Here is a 6707-nt window from a genome sequence, read left to right on the forward strand (position 1 = left end):
GTGAGTTCATTAAGTATACTTATATGATGCTCATTAACATCTAGTGCTTTTTCCTATTAGACTAAAAGCTATACACCTTGTATTACAATTAAAATATGATTACTATGGAAGATCTGAAATGTTTATAATACTGTACTTACTGGAACTCACAGAACCAACGTGTTCATTTTCATGTCTGTAAAATTGAATACAATTATTTATAAATGATTATGGTCTTTCTGATATCTCCTCCTAGCCAAGACAATATTAAAGTCATCATGTAGTCAACAATAATGGCACATAAGAAGTTCTAAAACTATGAACACGAAAAACTATGAATACCTTTTATGTCTATAAATCTGAAACTACTTAGAAGGTCTAAAATTTATGAGTACTTTAAGTATTATAAATTTTTATCAAGTGTGGTCTTTAAAACTAAAGTTTTATTCATGTATGTTCATTTTTTGCATGGCTTACCTGAGTAAAACCAACTTTCCATACAAAGCCTGATAGCCAGAGAACAAAGAGCTCATTTGATAATCATTTGTCCTAGAAGCCATCACTTTGAACTTAGTTCAAGACCAAGTTGAAGTGGTTAATACTCATGAACTCTATGATTTTCATGGGAAGGGGGAAAAGATAGAGAAACCTAGGATAGTCTTTTCCCACATGTTCTGTGATGATTATCTCTTTTGGTAGGTCTCTCCAAATCAGTCCCTTTTGAGACATTATTGGAATGCATTCCTTTTTCCAGGAAAGAGCAAAATAGAGTTAACTTCGTGAATTTAGAAGTTAATTTCATTAAATTAAGAAAATTATTTTTGTGAATTTTTTTTCAGAAATATTTATTTTGGCTAGGTCTTATAGATTCTTCATGGTAGGGTTCATTTCTTCTCTTAGAAAACAAGCACTTCTCTGACTAGGTTATGTTTAAGCCTAATGTTAGCTTTTGATATCGTGTGCAGTAGAGGAGAAAGATCCCAAGGGGGCTCATTTTGTCTAGCAAAGCGAGGTCCTCTATATTATCTCCAGGGAGGCCTCTTAAGCTTTTAATCAGGAAGAGAGGAACACTTTCACAGGTCCAGGTATTCAAAGGAATCTGGGATTTCAAAAAATTTTAGTGCATCAACCCAGATGCCCCCATTTTGTGTCTCTGGCTCCCATCCCTTCAAGATATAATCCTGGCATTGCAGACTTGGCAGGGTTGAGAATTTTATTTTCTCTGGAGCTCTGCTATTATTTATGTCTGTTCTAGGCTTGATGCTGAGCTTTTTTTTTTTTTTTTTCTCTTCTGGTTGCCATACATGATAATCTATTTGTATGCCACCACAATTATTCTTTCTCCGTTTTTATATTTATCCTTGAAATGATGTTTAATCAACCTCAAACTTCCTTTGTCTTTATCTAGTACATCTATTGCTCAGATAAGGGACATCTAATTTCATAGTTCTTATAATTATTACTTCCTTTAGATCTCTCAAATGCCTGAGACAGTGCACCTTCCAATACCTTTCTTTTCATGACTATATTATACCAGTTAACCACAAGTGAAAGATGTGAGAGTTGTGCCTTGTGCAAGGGGCTTTCCATACTCTACCTACCACTAATAATGGGTCCTGGCTGTCAGACAGACAGTGAGTGTGATTCAACGTCAAAATCCTTCTTAGAGTCTTGATTCTAGGATTACTCCTAACACCAACTATTACGTTAGGTTTCCCAGGAAACAGAGTCTGAAACGGAGATTTGCACACAAGTGGTTTACTGAAGAGTGCTTTTTAGGAATAACACTTGTAAGGAAGTGAGGGAAGCAGGATTAGGCAGGAGAATAAATTGAACTCTGTTAAACAGTGTCGACAGAGAACTCGACTGAACACACTGAAACCTCTGAAGCTGAGATATTTCTCTCTCATTCTCTTTCAGCCCCCCACACACACCCAAATATATTTGTGTTCTTAAACTTACTCTCTTGTATAGAGAAAAAAACATGGAATCCAGAGTCAGATTGATCTGCCATTAGATATCCGCATTTGTCCAAGTCTGTTTTTTCATTTGAAAACAAAGAGATGGTGTATCTCTTGTGGGGTAATTGTCACAAATGGGTGAGATAATGTCAAACAGTTGCCTAGAATAGGACCTAATACATAATATTAATAGTTTATCTTATAATATTATATTTTCCCTACCTTTTTTCTCATTTTGCTTCTATTTCTCATGTCCAGGGTTATTTTATGTTTACAGTTATTCCTATGCTAGTTTTGATAAAGAATATATATTTGACAGCTATTAAATTTCATAGCTTTTATTAGCAATTTGAATTAGGTCTTCTGAAGAACTCCAGTCAATAGCTAAACCTGGGAAGTGTGTAATTATAATAGCACTTACATATCATCTGATGAAAGACAATTAGGTATGCACATTAATTGAATAACAGAGAAGCAAATGATCATATCCCAACTGTATTGAAAATTACTATACAGAATGACTATTGTTTTATGCCCAGCAACATTCCTTACTTATTCTAATTTCTGAATAAGTTTTCCTATGTCAAATCTATGTTGTACAATTTGAGGGGACTGTCTCACAGCCTCCTTCTCCCTCTCCACTACCTCAGAAACAGTAGATATGTAATCCAGGCACAGCCATTTAGATACTTCTTTCCAAAGCGAATGGTTGAAGGATGGTTCACAACAAGACCAATCAGAACTTTCCCTAAGATTTATGATGCTAAAAGAGAAAATAACCCTCATTCTTTGGCTCACAAAGCAATTGATATTTAGGCTTGAGCCTGGCTGTCAGTTACCATCTTTCCTGCTATGTAGAAAATGCCTTCTCTGAAAGGAAACTTACATAGAGAAGAAAGCATCCATTATGGAAATGGAAAAAGACCCCCCAAAACAACATTTAAAAACCTACATCCAGCTAGGTCCTAATCCCAATCCATCTTTGGACTCTTCAATTGCATGAGCTAAATGCCTCCCCTTTTTGAAAATTATTATAAGTTAGGTTTTATATTACTTTCAACTGAAAGAGCCATAATACATATAAAATCATTATTTGAATATTTTTGAACATTGACTATATTGGAAATTTCATTTCTGATCATATGTATTCTGTGATATATCCTCATTGCCTAGAATTATGCCTAGCATAAATGTTCACTAAACATTAGTGGAGTGAATTATATTATTCATAGGCAGAAAATTAGACTTCATAATGTGAAATACAATAATGTTAATGAAGAAGAAAGATGTGTGTGTGTGTGTGTGTGTGTGTGTGTACATATATTCATTGGGGAGCAAAAGTACAATGAGGCATTACCATTGTTCTCCTTCTTTAAACGTTCCTGACTACTTTCAACTTCCCGAGGCAACTTAAATTTTAAAGAAAGGAAAATGTTTAGAATATGATTGCTTAGTTCTATTTCTAGCCTTACAAATGTTTTTGACATATTATAATATCTTGAATCCTATTCCCACACTTTATCACAAATAGTTGTTTCTGATATTCTTTCCTGAACTAAGTAATTAAGTTTAAATTAAAATAATTTCTGAACTTTATAAGTATAGAAGTACTTTTCTATACAACACATTTCTAATACACATTTCTACTACAACACATTTACAGGGCTAAGGTCAATTTCAGATTCAGAAATGTTGAAATAACTCTTAAAAAGTTAGAGTTTTAGATGTCATAAAATACTTTGAATAAGAGTGCAAATTCCCATGGAGAATAGATGGAAAGCATGTTAGCTAGCATTTCCAAAGACAATATCGAGCACTTAAGGAATTAAAATACAAGTTATTCTGTAGAATATATTAATAGCGAGAAAGATTAATTTTGTGTTACAGGTATTATGTTCTCTATATGTAAAATGTAAGTTTTATTCACTTAAAGGTGTTTTGTTAGTCAATTAATATTATTATATATTATAAATATAAATTACTTCAGAAGAATCTCAATGCTTTTAAAGGCTAAATAAATGTTTTGAGACACATTCAAATATGAGTCCCACTTGAAAAACTCTATTTAGTGTACTCACTCCAAAACAATATATGTTTTTAAATAACTTGTTTATTAGGGAAAGCAATTAATGACCCTCCAGCTCATTCTGAAAACTTTCAGAAAAACTGACAATAGCCAGGAGTTAAAAATTAGTTTTTGTTTTATTTTGTTTTTCTGGTTAATCCTATCCATGCAATTACTTCTACTAATTAACTCACACTGATAACCCATTTCCTAGAAAGAAAAAAAGAAGTGTTTTCCCAAGTGTGAAATTTATTTTATTTTCACCTATGTTAAGAGTCCAAAGTGTGATATTTGTGTTTTTCAGAAATCTAGAAAAACAACATAAGCTATGATATTTTACCCATTTTGTCTTCCTCTACTCAAAAGAAGTATTTCAATCAACATTCATCTCAAGGGGCTTCCCTGATGGTGCAGTGGTTGAGAGTCTGCCTGCCGATGCAGGGGACACGGGTTCATGCCCTGGTCCGGGAAGATCCCACATGCTGCGGAGCAGCTGGGCCCGTGAGCCATGGTCGTTGAGCCTGCGTGTCTGGAGCCTGTGCTCCACAACGGGAGAGGCCACAACAGTGAGAGGCCCGTGTACTGCAAAAAAAAAAAAAAAATTATATATATATATATATATATATATATATATATATATATATATATATTCATCTTAATATGTGATTCCACATTTCACTCAGTAATTTTTATTGCCTTTCAACTTTTAAGTTGAGATCATTCACCAGAATGCAGTACTAATGGTATTCTGTTTTTTTTTTTATAGAAGCAATAGTTTCTAGTTTCTGATTATATCAAAATCTCATTTTTGAATGCCTGTAGCACTAATTAACAACAGTATAAACTTAATGAAAATTCAGCTGTGTTACTCAGTTCCTAGATTATTTTAAGAACAGCTAAACCCATTATGCCTTCAGAAATAATGTTTTTAGGTAAACAACCTTCTATTTGATTCTAGAGTTGGACCAGTGAATTTTAACACAGAATGCTGCAACATACCTCATTTAGGACATTTATGATCATTGTCTTTATATGTGATTATTAGGAAATAAATAATAATTTTACCACCTAAATAATGTAAACTAACTTTAAGTTTCTGTCTTTCATAGAAACTGGGGGTTTTAAAGATGTTAGCTATGAAATATTATTATTATATTATGTTAATATTATTGTGAACCTAGTGATGCAACTTGAAAGTTATGCCTTGATTATCTGTGTGGGAAACTATTTTGTTTATTATATTTATAATAACCATATGTCTGGAAGTATGCAAGGATGACTTCAACTTCAAATAATCTCACTGTCCCCATATACCAATGATTATTCTGGAAATACTTGTCCTTCTTAGTCTGGGTATCTAAATATCTTTCTCCACATCTCTGGGTAGTATGTCCAGCTCTATCTTCCATGCCCAACTGAAAGTCACAATGGATGCTAGATATTTGCTCTAACAAAGTCTATTTCATCGATATATACTTCACTCTTTAACTTTGTTTCCTTATGGTTGAACTTTCTCATTCTTTGGTTACTTTGCTGTCTAATACCACTAACCTAATTTACCCATTGGCTACCTTTAAAGTCTACCTTCTAGATTTTAAAGTCATCCTCTGTTTCTTGACTTCTGATCTTATCCAAGTCCTATACCATGAATTCATTGGTAGCAATGCCCTTGTTTGGAATGACTCCAGGACTTCGGTACTAATCTTGTAAATAACTCTTACCCAATTCTGTGTACAAACTTGTCTCGAGCATCTGTAATTGAAAAATCAGAATTTGAAAGAATTTTAATAAAAGTATATATCGTAACATCATGAAAAAACACAAAGTGTAGCCTGAAATAATAATGTAATTATTATGAAAATTCATACATGCTGCTTTGATATTAAGAAACAACGAGCCCTGGGTTGACTCATCGGGAATGCAGGTTAAAATTTTAAAAACAATACATATGATAAAAGAACAACACTCCATACCAAGACTAACACAAAAACATTAAAATAGATACTCATTGCAATTTCCATTTCTACATCAAAATACTAAGAAGGAAAAATTGGTACTTAATTCCAAAAGAATATTCTAGTTATATGTTTTTTGTTTTGTTTTGTTTTGTTTTTGTGGTACACAGGCCTCTCACTGTTGTGGCCTCTCCCGTTGCGGACCACAGGCTCCGGACGTGCAGGATCAGCAGCCATGGCTCACGGGCCTAGCCGCTCCGCGTCATGTGGGATCTTCCCGGACCAGGGCACGAACCCGTGTCCCCTGCATCGGCAGGCAGACTCTCAACCACTGCACCACCAGGGATGCCCTATATGTATACATTTAAAAAATATACTGGTGCATTTATATTTTACAATATTTTAATAAATTATACATAATAATCATTACATATATATAATCTTTTCAACTAAATTTTAGTTTTGCTTAAAAAGTCACTGGCTAAAGGTCTTATTTTAATATTATAAAGAAGAGGTTATTGGGAAATACAAGTTAAGTACCTCTCTTAAATAAAGATCATCTAATGTGATGGGATAAACTGAGAGCATGTGCAAACTTTAAAGGAGAGTTAAACCCCTAAATTTCCCACTTTAGGAGAAGAGTAAATTGGTATAAACTTCCTTGGATAATTTGATATTCTATATATAATGAAAGTACAACACATTTCCTGGGCTAGTATTGAAAGAGTATATTTTCTATAGCTGCTT

This window comes from Mesoplodon bidens, assembly GCF_964165515.1.
Source record: "Mesoplodon bidens genome assembly, chromosome: 8".
NCBI lineage: Eukaryota > Metazoa > Chordata > Mammalia > Artiodactyla > Ziphiidae > Mesoplodon > Mesoplodon bidens.